Genomic DNA, 16,886 nt, shown 5'->3' with positions numbered 1-16,886 from the left:
CTCTCTGCACACTCCTGTTGCTGTTGTTCTTCTAATTTGACAAATCTGCATGGAAAAATTCCTAATTTCCACGTCAATTACTTCAGTGGGGGCTCCACTGCCGCCTCGAGACGACACTCCCTGTTGCAATTCCTCTGACTCAGATCATTCGGTCTCACGCTCTGCATCACAGCGCACACGTAGATCCAGACCGCCTGTTAAGCAACCGAAAATGAAGCATAATAATTTGGTGGCTGTCCTGGGACCCCTCCTGGATGAAAAATTAGCTGCTATCAAGGCATAATTGCCTACCTGACCCTCTCCATGAGGGAGAAAATGCTCTGTTGCTGGACTTTCCTGGTAATGTATGATTGCCATCACCTGTGGTGAGCTAGTTAATTGATAAGAAAGGTGTTTCACCACAGGTGATGGCAATCATACATTACCAGGAAAGTCCAGGAACAGAGCATGTTCTCCCTCATGGAGAGGGTCAGGTAGGCAAGTATGTATCAAGGAAGCCATCGAGTCCATTCTAACACAACTCAGCCAACACTGTAGTCATTTAGATGAAGCAGAGCAGTGGATATCAACGCTAGAGGATGACCTGTTGACGGCTCAGCAAACCATACAAGCCAATCAATCAGATACCGCTGACCTTTCGGAGAAGATCGATGACCTTGAAAAGCGCAGCCGGCGTAACAACTTGAGGGTCATTGGCATTCCAGAATCAGTTAAAGGCCACAAACTTATGGATCTCCTCTCCTCTGGCATTCCAGAGCATTAACCATGGACCTTAAAGGAGTCCCACTTGTCATTGAGAGAGCCCACAGGATCGGGCCTGAACGGAAAAATCCCACTGGACGCCCCCGCCCTGTCATAATGAGGATCCTGAACTATGCGGACAAGATTAAACTTCTTGATCACTATCGCAGGACAGCTTCCTTGTCTTACAATGGCGACTGCCTCCTCATTTTTCAGGATTTCTCTGCCCTTGTAACTACCAAACGCAGAGAGTTTGCCCCCATATGCAAGCACCTTTTTGATACTAAGCTCAAGTTCTCATTGCTCTACCCGGCATGCCTCCGGGTCTTCGAGAATGGCAAACCGCTGTTCTTTGACGACCCCGGGGAGGCGAAGCTTCACTTCTCCCTACCTGACACTTGACTGTGATTAATATCTACTGGCTTGTTATTCATTATAGTCCTGATTTCAAACTTCAGGTCTCGCATGCGGAGTATTATGTTTGTAAAATATGTATACTCCTAGTTCATTTCCTAACTGTTTACTGTTTTTGATGTTTTTGTTGTTGTTTTTTTGTTTGTTATGTTATGTCTGCCTAGGCCGGGGCCCTCTTCCTCTCCTGGGGTATCCTCCCTCCCGCTCGCTGAGGCGGGTAGAGGCCCTATCTCACCTTATACACACTCACTTTACCATTTCCGACTGTGGGTGTAGGCTAATATGTCCTCTGCAGCCTCCCCACACTTTCATATAGATGGAGACCCAAGTAATGCTTCACTACGTCTTGTCTCCTGGAAGGTAGAGGGACTTAATCACCCTGTTAAAAGAAGGAAAGTGGTATCACACTTGAAACGTATGACCCCTCATATTGCATTCCTTCAGGAGACGCACTGGCTAGATGACCCTAGAAATTCCCTACGAGCCCCTTGGATAGGGGAATGTATTTCAGCCCCGTTCCATTCTAAGTCCCGAGGAGTGGCTATCCTCTTCCATATCAACCTACAATACTCAATCAGTAGAAAGTTTTTTTGATCCCGAAGGCAGGTTCATATTGCTAGATATATTAATTGATAACACTGTATATACTCTTCTTAATGTCTTTGCACATAATGTCTCCCCTGACTCTTTTTTTGCAGCTCTTTTATCGACACTCCTTACGTGGGGTGGCCGAAATCTGATTATAGGCGGGGATTTTAATCTGGTATTCGACCCATCCGTGGACAGATCCCGAGTGAGTACTCGCACTGCTGCCCCTCTCTGCCATCTACTGTCTTCTTTTTGCACAACTTGACTTACTTGACCCATGGCGCATTTTCCACCCTAAAAGACTTTTCTTTCTATTCTCACCCCCACTCGTCTCACTCTCGCATTGACTACATTTTCACCTCTACGTGCCTCTTTCCTAAGGCTTCTCACACGTCAATTACCGACATCATCATTTCTGATCATGCCCCTGTATCTTTACACATTCAATTAACTCTACCTCATCGTTTTACCCCATGCTGGCACTTCCCCGCGTACCTACGCCACTCCACTAACTTCCTCCTTCACCTCAAACAATCCTGGCTTAATTACACTTTGGACAACAGCGACCAGAATCTGGATTGCCCGCTGTTTTGGGGTGCTGCCAAGGCAGTCCTTACGGGGCACGTTATGTCTTATACTCACTCTAAAAGGAAAAAATTTTCCTCACAATTACAGACACTGAGTATGACGCTCAACTCCTCTTATCGGAGATATAAACAACATGACACTCCTGCCCATAAAGAAGCTTATCTTTCAGAAAAACTCATTTACGACACTTTCCTCACTGAACGAGCTCAACTTTCTTATGACTACCAGCGGAATAAGTTTCATAGATGGGGCAATAAATCGGGCAAATTATTAGCTAATCTGATCAAGGGACTCAAATCCCGTACATGGGTTAACGCCATCAATATTTCAGGGAAACTGGTTTCAGATCCTGATTCTATTTGTACCGAATTTATGGTTTTATCGCTCGCTATACACTAAAGGCCCTGATGATGTTGCTGCTAGCCACTCTTTTCTTGAAGTAGCTGATCTTCCTATCCTCTCCCAAGAAGAGAGGGACATATTAAAAAGCCTGATTACAGCTGAGGAGGTTATTGACACTATAAAATGCTTCGAGATGACTTAGCCCCCACTTTCACATCCCTCTATAATCATATCCTCTCCTCCAAACAAACCCCTATTAGGTTTAATGAAGCTAGGATAATTGTCATAGCGAAACCTGGCAAGGACCCTTCCCTCACTAGCTCCTATAGACCAATATCTCTCCTCAATCAAGACTTTAAGATTTTGACCAAATTAATGGCTGGTCGCCTACAACTATGTCTATCTCGCATCATATCACCTGCTCAGTTGGGCTTCATTAAGAATAGACAGTCGGTACGGGGTATTAGGGCTGCTTTGGCCGCCATCACTTACTCTCGCTCTCACAACCTTGTCCGTAACATCCTAATCAATCTCGATGCGGAAAAGGCCTTTGATAAGGTCGCCTGGCATCATCTTGATCGAGTCCTGCGACATCAACACTTTGGGGAGAGGTTCTGTGGCCTTGTCAGCTCCCTCTATACTGTCCCTACTGCGCAAGTGATGGTTAATAATATCTCCTCAATTCCCTTTACCCTTGAAAGGGGCACTAGGCAAGGCTGTCCTCTTTCCCCCGTCCTTTTCAATTTAGTCTTAGAACCCTTCATACGCTATATTATCAACCTGTTTTGTTTCAGGGGTATTAAAATTGGTACTCAGGAATTGAAAATTATAGCGTTTGCAGACGATATTCTTCTCCTCACCTCTAACCCTAAACAGTCCATTCCGGTGCTACAGGAAGCTATAGAGTGCTTCTCTTCCTTTGCGGGTTTTTCTATTAATTATGACAAATCGGAGGCCTTAGCCATATTTCATCATGCCACTGTAGGGTGGGACCCCCCTTTCCCGTTCCGGTGGGCCCCTACTCACCTCACTTATCTAGGGGTTTTATTAACCTCGGATCCTGCCCTTCTCTATTCCTACAACGTTCACCCTATTCTCACTAAAATCCAAACTGAACTCGGTCTCTGGCAAAATTTTCCTCTCAATCTCCAAGGTCGTTGTAACCCATTGCTCTATGTCCTCCAAATGGTCCCTGTCTTGCTCACGAAATCTGATTTATCCCTCCTTAACTCGTACATATCTAAGTTTGTCTGGTTCAATAAGCGGCCTCAAATAAGTCTTCTTAAATTATCCCAGTCAGTACAGAATGGAGGACTAAATTTGCCAGACATAGAGCAATACAATAGGGCCTGTCTTCTCTGTTTTGCCAATTCTCTGAATAAACCACTTACTTTTACTGAGGCTATGGATCAATATAACAGCCTCCTCCACGAATTCTATTATTTCCAGGCCTCCCATTATTTACATTCGGTTCTGTCACAAAAGCCAGATTTTCTTAACCCTCTAGACACACTTTTACACTCGGGCACATACTCTATCTCAACAATCTATGCCCGAATACGCACATCCCCTCTTCTAATCTTGCACAACTTAAAAAATGGTCCTCTCAGATCCCTTCTATGTCCCCGGATACAGTGATGGACAGTTTTAATAAATCTTTGAAGCTTATTCCAGCGAGTATTTATCAGGAAATGTCGTATAAGATTTTGCATAGAGATTACATATCTCCAAAACGGAGTCATCTAATGGGCCTCTCTGATTCTGCGGCATGCATTAAGTGCTCTGCACCAGTGGCTGATATTCTGCATTGCTTCTGGCACTGCCCTTACATACAAACATTCTGGGGTGAGTTACAGACATATAGTTAATCTGAATTGGGCATCAACTTCCAATGTACCGCTTTTAGGGCTCTCTTTGGACACCTCCTTGACCAGCCAAATATTCCCTCTCCTGATAAAAAAAACTAGTGACACTTCTATCAGCCGTGGGGAGGAAATCTATACTTCAACAATGGATACATGACACCCCTCCTACCTTACCCATGGCGACCTCTAGGTTGCTTTTTCTCTTCTACAATGGATTGGTTAGAGACATCTCTTAATAAGGAGATTCTGACTCCCGCATTATTTCAATGCTGGGGAAAGTTTATCCATACACTACCCACTTCCATTAAACTTGCTATCCAACAAAGCTTCCAATGCACCACATGGTACTGTCACCAACTCCTACATCATAGACCTCCCATCTCCCTCCCATAAATCTACACTACTTTTAATACCCTCCCTTTCCCTTTTTCTTTCTTCTCCTCTTGTTCTCCCCCATTCCCTCCCTACATTTTCTTGGAACTCCATCTTTTATAATTTTTCTTGCTCTGATGATTTCTCCATGGATGGGTCGATGGTCCCCTGGCCTTGGCGGATACTGTTTTGTTTTTTTTGTTTTTTTCTGTTTGTTTATGTTATGCATCCCCCACGTATATGGATGACTTTATATGTTTAAACTAGGTGCTTCATCGCGCCCTATGGGCGCTCTTCACACCGTCGCAAGGGGCTACGCCCCCTTAACCCTTGCATGCCTTTCTGGGGTTTAATATTTGTATTATATAGAGTATTACCTGCATTCCTTTGTTAGTGGTTAAATATTGCACAATGAAAGGGCGTGCGATGGTGAAGGAGGCGCAGCCCCTTGCGACGGCGTGAACAGCACCTGCAGGGCACGATGTACAGAATGTAGCGGGTGCGGGGGGGACTGCGGATGGTGTCTGTAGATGCTGCGGGTGGAGGGGAGGCAGAAGTGGGGGTGGGGCCCGGATGGGGAAGGTTCGGGAGGTGCTGCGCGTGGGGGAGGGGCAGAGGAGTGGGGGATGCAGATGGGGGAGGGGTCCGGAGGCACTGCAGGTGGGGGAGGGGCAGGGGTGCCACTGGTGGGAGAGGGGCAGGTGTGGGGATGTTGTGGATGGGTGAAGGGTTCCGGAGGTGCTGTGGGATGGGAAGGGACGGGAGTGCCGGGGGTGGGGTAGGGGACCGCAGGCACCATGGGTAGGGTAGGGGCAGGTACGGGTGTTGCGGCGGATGGGAAAGGAGGTCCGGAGGTGCTGCAGGTGGTGGAGGGGCAGGTGCGGGGGTGCCATTGGTGGGGGAGGGGTGGGTGAGGGGGGGACCGCTGATGGAGGAGGGTGTCTGCAGATGCTGCGGGTGGAGGGGGGCAGGTGTGGGGGGAGACATATAAGGGGGGTGAATGGTGGAAGGGGCCTGGAGGTGCTGTGGGTGGTGAAGGGGTGGAGGAGTGGGAGCCACGGGTGGTGTAGGGGGTCTGGAGGCACAGCATGTGGGGGAGGGGTGGAGTGCCGCATGTGGTGGAGGGGAAGGTGCGGAGGTGTGGTGCATTGGGGAGAGGTCTGGAGGCGCTGCGGGTACTGTACATGCCATAAAAGGTAGTTGGAGGGTATGCAGTAACAGGGCCAGGACAGGGGTGACAGGGTCAGTACAGGGTTGACGGGGCCAGGACAGGGGTGACAGGGTCAGAACAGGGGTGACGGTGCCAGGACAGGGGTGACGGTGCCAGGACAGGGGTGACGGTGCCAGGACAGGGGTGACGGTGCCAGGACAGGGGTGACGGTGCCAGGACAGGGGTGACGGTGCCAGGACAGGGGTGACGGTGCCAGGACAGGGGTGACAGGGCCAGGACAGAAATGATAGGGACAGGATAGGGGTGACAGGGCCAGGGTAGGGGCGGCAGGACCAGGACAGGGGTGACGGGGCCAGTATAGGGTTCACAGGGCAAGCACAGGGGTGACAGGGCCAGGATAGGGGTAACAGGGCCAGCATAAGGGTGACAGGGCCAGGATAAGGGTGGCAGGGCAAGGCCAGGGGTGACAGGGACATGACAGAACACAGGGCACGGGAGAGATTGGTATTAGGGACAAAACAGTGGTGACAGACAGATGTGTCTTACCGGAGTCACGGCTGCTGGCTGCTGCTGTTCCACTCCAACCTGTTGGGATCTGCTGCTGCTGGAGACTTGGCATGGCTGACTCTCTCAGGCTGGAGTCCTGCTTCCTCTGCCCGTCCGCATCCCTCCCCCCCTCCTCAGTCACACACCGCAGACCTCGCGCAGCTGCCGGGCACTGTGGTAAGGTGAGACTGGAAATGACTGGTTAGCCCCCAGGAGATGCTGCGGCTGGAGGGAGGAGGGGGTCATAGCATGCACGTGGCGCGGACCTCACGGCTTCCGGGCACTGTGGTAAGGGGAGGCTGGGAGTGACTGGTTAGCTCCCAGGAGACGCTGCGGCTGGAGGGAGGAGTGGGTCAGAGCCTGCAAGCAGCTCGGATTTCTGCAGCGCTACCCGCCAGCTAAAGTGTGTGAATGAGCTGGGCGCACTCCACTGCCGGTGGCAGCGCTGCAGCTAGCGGTGGGGTTGCCGGGGCTGGAGATAACAGAGGCAGTATGGAACCTGCACAGCGGCAGGTGCCCCACTAAACTGCAGCTAAGAAGCGTGGAGTGTGCCAGAAAGTGACGCTCCTCCGCACCAGAGAGACCCTGCTGAGTATGCCGATGTGGGGGGTCAAGCACACAGTGAGCCGGTGCCCGTCTGTCTGTATGACATACCCCTCACACACCCCCATACCTCCCAAATGTCCCGATTTTCGCGGGACAGTCCCATTTTTTGGGGTCTGTCCCGCTGTCCCACCCGCGGGTCGCAGTGTCCGGCGGTGGGGGGGCAGTTGGAAAGCTCCTGTACTCGCTGTTCTGCTTAGCAGAGCAGCGGTGAATAGTGGAGACAGAGGGAGAGGGGGCATCAGGGGGTACGGATTAATGGGGGGGTTCCAGCAGCAGAGCCGGATTAAGGTGGGGGGGGCAGGGGATACGTACCGTTGGCCCCACAGTTTTAGGGGGCCCCCCGGCTGGAGTAGCTCTGTCCCAGCTCAGAAGCTCCCCCCCCCCGTCCTGCCAGCAACAGCGGCAGCATTGTGCTACAGTCAGCACACGCTGCTGCATATAGGCAGGTCTGTGGTGTTGCAGGGAGGCAGCAGTCTCCCTGCTTTCTTCTGCCTGTGCGGGTGTGTAGGGGGGAGCGACCACCTATTCTGGATTTAGCCCTAGCTGAGGGGCCAAAATCCCATTAAAAAAATAAAAATAGGAATTTGCATAAGGAGGCGTGGCCGCACGGGGCGCGATTAGGCCACGCCCCCAACCCCCAGCAGGCACAGCAATGAGATAGGGCTCCCCTGTATCAAGTGCCCTGGGCCCCCCGGACTCATAATCAGCCGCTGGGAGCATGCCAGCAGCTCACAGAGCGCTGGGCATGCTCCCTCACTGACGAAAACGGGGACCCTCCCGTGAAGCCACGCCCCCTTTTCGCCGAGTGTGTTTCCCTCTTTCTGCCTGGAGAAAGCTCCTGCAGAAAGCTGGGAGGTTTGCACCCCTGCCTGTGACATGTCCAATGCCCATGCTATCTGCTTCTGCTCCTAGTCTCCTGTAGATTTGGCCAGATCTCTGTGACTCATTTGACTAACTCCGCCCAGTGTTGTGACTCCGCCCAGTGTTAGCAAATGAATCACAAGGTCACAGAATAGGGCTGTTATATAGGAGATTACTATTATTATATCAGAACTATTTTAGCTCTATAGAAGTATCTTCTTTTTTTTTTCATTGTATTTTATTATGCTCTACAATGGTCAACTTTCTAATGTGTATGTTCTATGTTAGAAAATGAAAAATTTGAGGTATGATTCAAGACTATGCCGTCACCGTCTTATATTTGTTTGACCACATGCTTCTTTTCATCTATGTACAGCTCTGTCTATTCTTTTTGCACTACACATTACGGTTTGTACTAAACCTCAATAAAATATATTTTGGGGGGGGGGAAATAAAAATAAATTTCAAATCCCTAAAAGGTTGCTCTCATCTTTTTCTTTTCCTCTGAAGGATAGGAAAAAATGGGAAAATCCACCAATAGTGGACGCATCAGTCTCTAGGCTGTCACGAAAAATTGTATTGCCTGTCCCTGGTGCAGCCTCCCTAAAAGACACGTCTGATCGTAAAATTGAGACTACACTAAAATCATTGTACACAGCTGCTGGGGTGGCCCAGAGACCCACTATTGCATGTGCGTGGATCACAAAAGCCATTGCAAAATGGTCAGGTAACCTATTTGAGGGGTTAGATTCCTTGTCTAGGGGGGATGTTGTTTTACTCCTGAAGCATATACAGGACTCTGCAAACTTTATGGTGGAAGCCATAAAAGAGATAGGCTTGCTTAATGCATGCACCACCGCTATGGCAGTGTCAGCACGCAGGGGCTTGTGGCTATGCCAGTGGACTGCTGATGCAGACTCCAGGAAAGGCGTGGAAGGCCTACCATTCACAGGAGAGGCTTTGTTTGGAGATGAACTAGACAAATAGATCTCCAAAGCTACTTTGGGTAAGTCTACGTATCTTCCTTCCACAGCTTCCCTAGGCAGGAAAGCTTATTCAGCTTCAAATTTACAGTCCTTTCAGACGGCAAAGTTTAAGGGCAAATCCAGAGGTGCTTCTATGGCCTCCAGAGGTGCATGAGGTAAACCACTCAAACCATCAACTGCATGTGCTCAGGAACAGAGCTCAGGCTCTGCTTCCTCAAAGCCTTCAGCATGACGGTGGACCGCGATGCCTGGAAGGCTGTAAGGTGGGAGCCCGACTAAAATTCTTTAGTCACATCTAGTCAAGTTTGTGCTGGGATCCCTGGGTCATAGATCTTATTTCCCAGGGCTACAGACTGGAGTTCCAAGAGCTCCCACCTCACAGATTGTTCAAATCAGGCTTACCAGTTTCACAAGAGGCAAGTATAACTTTACAGCATGCCATCCAAAAACTGGTACAGACTCAAGTCATTGTTCCAGTTCCACTTCATCTACAAAACAAGGGGTACTATTCCAACTTGTTTGTAGTACCGAAACTGGACGGTTCGGTACAGCCGATTCTGAACCTCAAGTCCTTGAACCCGTTCTTAAGAGTATTCAAGTCCCAAATGGAGTCTCTGGGAGCGATGATCTCAGGTCTGGAGGAGGGGGAATTCCTAGTGTCTCTGGATATCAAGGATGCATACCTTCACATTCCGATCTGGCCGCCTCATCAGGCTTATCTACAGTTTGCACTGCAGGACTGTCACTACCAGTTCCAGGCCCTGCCATTTGGTCTCTCCACGGCACCGAGGGTGTTTACCAAAGTGATGGTAGAGATGATATTTCTACTCCGCAAACAGGGAGTAAATATAATTCCGTACCTGGATGATCTTATAATAAAGGCGCCATCCAGGGAGAGGTTGCTGGACAGCATTGGTCTCTCAACCAAACTTCTCCAGGATCACTGATGGATTCTGAAATCTCACCTAGATCCAACACGGAGGCTTCCATTCCTGGGAATGATCCTGGACTTGGAGTTGTAGAAGGTGTTCCTTCCATTGGAAAAGTCATTGGTAATCCAGTCGATGGTTCAGGATGTTCTGAAGCCAACCCTGATATCGGTGCGTCTATGTATTCGCCTTCTGGGGAAAATGGTGGCCTCTTATGAGGCGCTTCAATACAGAAGGTTTCACGCAAGACCCTTCCAGCTTGATCTGTTGGACAAATGGTCCAGATCGCATCTTCACATGCACCAGAGGATCTGTCTGTCACCAAAAGCCAGGATCTCCCTTCTGTGGTGGCTACAGACTTCTCACCTCGTCGAGGGTTGGAGGTTCAGTATTCAGAACTGGATTCTGTTAACCAAAGACGCAAGCCTCAGAGGTTGGGGAGCAGTCACCCAAGGGGTGCAGTTTCAAGGAAGATGGTCAAGTCAGGAAGTCATCCTCCCAATCAACATTCTGGAACTCAGGGCCATATACAATGCCCTTCTGCAGGCCTCATATGATCTTCAAAATTGGGCACTTCAGGTCCAGTCGGACAATGTGACGACAGTGACGTACATAAACCGACAGGGTGGAACGAAAAGCAGAGCAGCAATGTCAGAGGTATCAAGAATTCTCCTCTGGGCAGGAAAAAATGCTGTGGCATTGTCAGTGGTCTTCAATCTGTGAGTAGACAACTGTGAAGCAGATTTCCTCAGCAGACACGACCTGCACCTGAGGGAGTTGGGCCTTCACCCGGAAGTGTTCAGGTGCTTGACACATCGATGGGGATATCCACAAATTGACATGATGGCCTCTCATCTCAACAAGAAGCTCAAGCAGTATTGTTCCAGGTCAAGAGACCCACAGGCAGTGGCGGTAGACGTTCTGACGACTCCATGGGTCTATCAGATGGTGTACGTGTTTCCTCCACCTCCTCTGATCCCAAGAATTCTAAAAAGAATAAAAAGGGAAAAGGTTCAAGCAATACTCATTGCCCCGGACTGGCCAAGAAGGGCCTGGTACGCGGACCATCTGGAGATGCTCCTCGAAGATCCGTGGCCTCTACCTCTTCGCGAGAATTTTCTGCAACAGGGCCCGTTCATCTATCAGGACTTACCGCAGCTACGTTTGATGGCATGGAAGTTGAACGCCTGATTCTAGCCAGAAGAGGGATCCCTAACAAGGTTATCCCGACTATGGGGGTCATTACGACCTGATAGCACGCTGGGATTTTTAGCTACGCTGCGATCAGGTCACAACTGCGCATGCGTATGCACCGCACTGCGCAGGCACGTTGTACGTGTGCAAAGCGGATAGTTGCTGAGCAATGGATTTAACAAAGAATACATTCGCACAGCCGATCGCAAGGAGATTGACAGGAAGAAGGCATTTGTGGGTGGCAGCTGACCGTTTTATGGGAGTGTTTGGAAAAACGCAGGCGTGTCCAAGCGTTTGCAGGGTGGGTGGCTGACGTCAATTCCGGGCCAGAACAGGCTGAAGTGATCGCAGCGGCTGAGTAAGTTCTGAGCTACTCAGAAACTGCACAAAACTTTTTTGTACCGCTTGGCTGCACATGCGTTCACACACTTGCAAAGCAAACAAACACTCCCCTATAGGTGGAGACTATCTGTTCGCAGCGTTGCAAAAAATAGCTAGCGAATGATCAACTCGGAATGACCCCCTATGATCCAAGCCAGGAAGGGGGTAACGTCTAAACATTACCACCATATTTGGAAGAAATATGTCTCTTGGTGTGAGAGCAGAAATTATTCTGCTGTGGAATTTCATCTGGGACGTTTTCTGCAGGCAGGTGTGTATGTGGGCCTACGTCTGGGCTCCATAAAAGTCCAGATTTCGGCTTTGTCCATTTTCAAAAACAATTGGCTTCTCTCCCGGAGGTCCTGACATTCTTGAAAGGTGTTCTGCACATCCAACCTCCCTTTGTGCCTCCCACGGCACCTTGGGATCTAAATTTGGTGCTGCAATTCCTCCAATCGGACTGGTTTGAACCGTTACAGGAGGTTGACGTAAAGTACCTTACGTTGACCGTCACACTGTTGGCCTTGGCCTCAGCAAGATGTGTGTCGGAACTAGAGGCTTTGTCTCACAAGAGTCCATACTTAATTTTCCATGAGGACAGAGCTGAACTCAGAACTCATCAGCCATTTCTTCCTAAAGTGGTGTCTGCGTTTCACATCAACCAACCTATTGTGGTTCCGGTTTTCAGTCTCACTATCCAGCAAGTGTCATTACTGTGGTTTTTGTGAACCCGGTGTTAGTGAAGTCTGTGCGGGTGACTGGAGGACTATGTATATATTAGGCTGGTCTGTAGGAATCAGTGAGAAGAAGGAGCATTTACTGACCGGGGATCGAACCCGGGCCTTGGCAGAGGAAGGCGTGTCCTGACCACTGGATCACCAGGGACTTGGTGTTGATAGCAGGATGGTGAATGTATTGGTGAGATTGAACTGAATATACTGTCACAGGAGTAGGTGCTTGTGTACTTAAGGTTACTATGAAATAGGTCCTCTGGAATTGCGCAGAACTGGGCTGGTTACTGGTGAGACTGGAACTGAGCTGGTTACCGGTGAGACTGAGAACCACACTGTGAACCGGGCTGTGTACCGGTATACTGGAACGCAACTGTAATCCGGGCTGGTACCGGATATAACTGGAAACGCAACTGTAAGTAGAACGATGACTGTGGCTGTGACTTTAAGACAAGGCTGAAGAACACTGCGGCTGTGGCTTTAAGATGAGACTGAAGAATACTGCGGCTGTGGCTTTAAGACGAGACTGTATAATACTGCAGCTGTGGCTTTAAGACGAGACTGCAGAATACTGCAGCTGTGGCTTTAAGATGAGATTGTAGAATACTGCAGCTGTGTCTTTAAGACGAGACTGTAGAATACTGTAGCTGTGTCTTTAAGATGAGACTGTAGAATACTGTGGCTATGGCTTTAAGACGAGACGAATACTGGATATCAATGGTAACACAACTGTAATCCAGACTGGGTAGCAAGAGAGCAGAGTTTTACAGGAACCAAAGTACAAGTGTTACCTTTATGGCGCTCAGCTTCTAAGCTCACACATAGCTGTGTGTGTGACACAAGGAACTGGCAGAGTCTGCAACTCAAGTCTCCTGACTTATACTTCCTGGTCCTTGGTGATTGGTGAGCAGAGTCAGGTGATTCAGAGAGTCTCAGGCTGGCACAGGATTGGACAGCTCCAGGTCAGGTGATCAGACACTGTCACATCAGTACTCTAGATTAGGCTCTGATGTGGAGTGAGGCCTAGCAGGCTGAAATAACACTGAAGCCTGAACTTCTACAAATGAACAGTGGCTTTTAGGCTGAAACTCCAGATTGCTGAATTCAGATTCACACAGAAGGTTAATCGCCACAGGTGGAGCTCGTTAACTCTTACCTTCCAGGCAGAGAACTCAGGACTCAGGAAACTCATGGTATTGGCAAGCTGTTTATCCCAGTGAGCAAAAAGATGCAGGATCCAGGACAGAGATGAGGTAAGTCACCAAATATGAGAACTACAGTGAGGATCGTGACAATATGCTTATTCCACGGCAGGTTTGCCGGTTCCAAAATCTGTACTGGCCCACTCTACTGGGTCGGTGGGTTCTTCCTGGGCATCTGCCCGGGGTGTCTCGGCTTTACAGCTCTGCCGAGCGGCTATTTGGTTTGGTTCGAACACGTTTGCTAAGTTCTACAAGTTCGATACTTTGGCCTCTGAGGACCTTCAGTTTGGTCAATCAGTTCTGCAAGAACCTCAGCATAGGATTTCAATTACCTACCGGTAAATCCTTTTCTTGTAGTCCGTAGAGGATACTGGGTGCTCGCCCGCTGCTTTGTTCTTCCTGCACTGTTATTTGGTTAAGTATTGTTGGTTCAGCTGTTGCTGTTCCTGTTTAAAGTTGGGTTAGCATAGCTTTCCTCTGGTTTGTGTGTGCTAGTTCGGAATCTCACCACTATCCTTTATATCCTTCTCTCAAAGTATGTCCGTCTCCTCGGGCACAGTTTCCTAAACTGAGTCTGGTAGGAGGGGCATAGAGGGAGGAGCCAGCTTACACTATCAAATTCTTAAAGTGCCCATGGCTCCTAGTGGACCCGTCTATACCCCATGGTACTAAATGGAACTCCAGTATCCTCTATGGACTACGCGAGAAAAGGATTTATCGGTAGGTAATTAAAATCCTATTTTCTCAAACTTTACTTTTAGGGAACTTGTGCCTTTCAGGAATCTCATGAGACTGTACAGAAAACTGATGCTCTTTTCCAGGATTGATCATGAATGGGCAGACACGACTGGTTGCATACGTGATGTCTGGATGTGTACCAATGCAGGCATGACATTAAAGTTCCAAAGGCACTTTGATTAGGATATCCTCTAATTTTCTCCATCTTTGCCTCTGAAGTTGGACACACAGCTTTAGATATTTTTGTACTTTTGTCAAGTATTGAACTGGTTTAGCATCTGCTATGCCAAATTTGTTGAGCATCACCTCAATGTACCCTTGTTAGTCGACAACAGTTCCAGAATTCAAATTTTGCTTGATTTTTAGACCTAGTAGTTGGTATACGGGTCCAAGATCCTTTGGTTTGAACTTGTTACCTACTAACAATTTGATTTGGCTATTTGTCTTTCCTGCCCAGCAAGCAACAAATAATCTACATACGCAACTGAACAAATCTTTTTCCTTCCATTTGTAGTATAGACAGTGTTCAGTTTTATAACATAAAAAGTTAATTTCCAGCAATGCACTGTTAAGTTTAATGTATTAGCCACTTTATGCTAGCCAATACAATGATTTTTTTTTTAGTAAGCATACTTTTTCCTCATGAAATGTGTATATATTGTAATGTTCCTGTGGCTCCATGCAAATCTCCTCAGCTAACGCACAGTTTAAGAAAGCTTAATCAAAGGTGGTATAGCAGCAAATCATACATAGCAAATGTAGCAATGCTCAAATGTAATGTAGTGTACCTTGCAACAGGTGAGAAGATCTCCCCATAATCAACGCCTGATTTCTGGTTGTATCCCTTGGCAGCAAATCAGGTTTTGTAGCAAGCAAGACTTCAATCAGTGTTTAGCTTCTTGCAGAAGTCCCACCTGTTTTTGACTGTTTTACGATTGCTCAGCCTATCCACAATGGTCCATGTGTCATTGTCGTTTAAAGCTGGAAGCTGTTTGTCTACCAATGCAGGATGGTACATCACCTTACCACAGCAGGACTTGGGTGTCGTATTAAGATTGAAGTACAAGTGCTGCACCATTCCACTCTATACTGATTTAAGAGTTTCTTTTTTTGGCTAAAATTATATATGCACACTAACTTTTTGAGAAATAGTACATTGTGCTTATAATTTAGCTATATAAATAATAGCACACTACAGTATATATAACACTGTTTACTTCTACCACTATAGGAATGTACAGGGATGTTGACATGCATGCTGGGCCCAGCTACTACAGGGAGGTGTGCCGTGCCCCCCATATAGAAAATATTAAATGTTTCTGCGCGGCCGCAAAGCAGATGCGCGCCCAACACGGGAGGGGGGGGGAGTATCGCTGAGTGGGTACTAATGGGTGGCAACCACCACTGAGCTGGGGGAGCAGGTGCGATAGTCATCGCTCATCCCCCACACATCATGCAGGGATAGAGAGGACACTGCTTCTGCAGCTGCCGCTCTCACCCGGTGCAGCACACAGCAGTGTGTGGTGTGCTGTGCTGGGGAGACAGGCTGCTGTAGACGCAGTCAGCCCTCTTTCTCTCAGCACCCAGTGGCCGCAACGGCGAAGTGGGGGGCCGTGGGACATAGCCCCTCTAACAGACCTAGGCCCGGATAAGAATTACCCACTCCCGCCCCCCAATTCCCCATCCCTTTCTCTGCTCCACTGGGAGTGTATCGCAAGTTTTTGGGGGAAACACAGACCCTGAAATGCTTTTGTATCAGGGCCTAGGATCATGAATTTTGCATGCATGATACCTCCACTATCTTTCTTCTAACCTAGTGCCGACACACTACTCTCTCATTCTCTGTCCTATATGAAATGGCAAGACGGATGAACAGCAGAAGTTTGGGGTCTTTCAGATACAGGCCTTTTCTGCAATAAACTATCATATTTACCAATTAAGCTGTTAAATCCTCCATGGCTTAGATCTTTTATTCCACATTGTTAGTTTGTTTGTAAATAAACATCACTCATAAACTACCTGCCTTGCTGTTTATACCTGGATTTATTATTTGATTCCATTGAAACTTTCTGGGCAATCGTATGTTTATGGCGACATTTGATGCAATGGGGTAAATTTACTAAAGCTTCTAAAACAGAGAATTGGTGATGTTGCCCATAGCAACCAATCAGATGCTGTCTATCATTTCTCTATTGCCTTTTAGAATATGATAGAAAGCATCTGATTGGTTGCTGTGGGCAACATCACCAATTCTCTGTTTTAGAAGCTTTAGTAAATTTACCCCAATGTCTCAGTTTTACTTATACATTGGTCACTAAGCGAGATAACTTGACTATACGTTTCATTAAGTGATATAACATTTTATGACTGCACCTTGATTATTTTATCTAAATATAATATAAACATAGGAGCAACTTTACTATTTACAGCCATACCCCACTGGATATGCCCAGTCTTGTCTGATTTTGGAAGCTAAGCAGTGTTGGGCTGGGTTAGTACTTGGATGGGAGACCACCTGGGAATAACCAGGTGCTGTGACTAATTATTGCCACACTTGCATATTACAGCTTTCTTGGTGAAAAAATCATAAAGGACATCATTACCATTTGTATATTTAACTGACCAATGATC

The 16,886-nt window shown here is 48.0% G+C and overlaps 1 pseudogene; it reads left to right on the top strand.

Moving 5' to 3' along the window:
- Positions 1-16,676: 16,676 nt before the first annotated feature.
- On the top strand, positions 16,677-16,796 carry LOC134961985 (5S ribosomal RNA; annotated as a pseudogene).
- Positions 16,797-16,886: the final 90 nt, after the last annotated feature.

Source organism: Pseudophryne corroboree, chromosome 9 (genome assembly GCF_028390025.1).
Source record: "Pseudophryne corroboree isolate aPseCor3 chromosome 9, aPseCor3.hap2, whole genome shotgun sequence".
Lineage (NCBI taxonomy): Eukaryota > Metazoa > Chordata > Amphibia > Anura > Myobatrachidae > Pseudophryne > Pseudophryne corroboree.
Note: the sequence above shows the minus strand (reverse complement) of the source record. Positions and strands in the feature narration are given on the sequence as shown.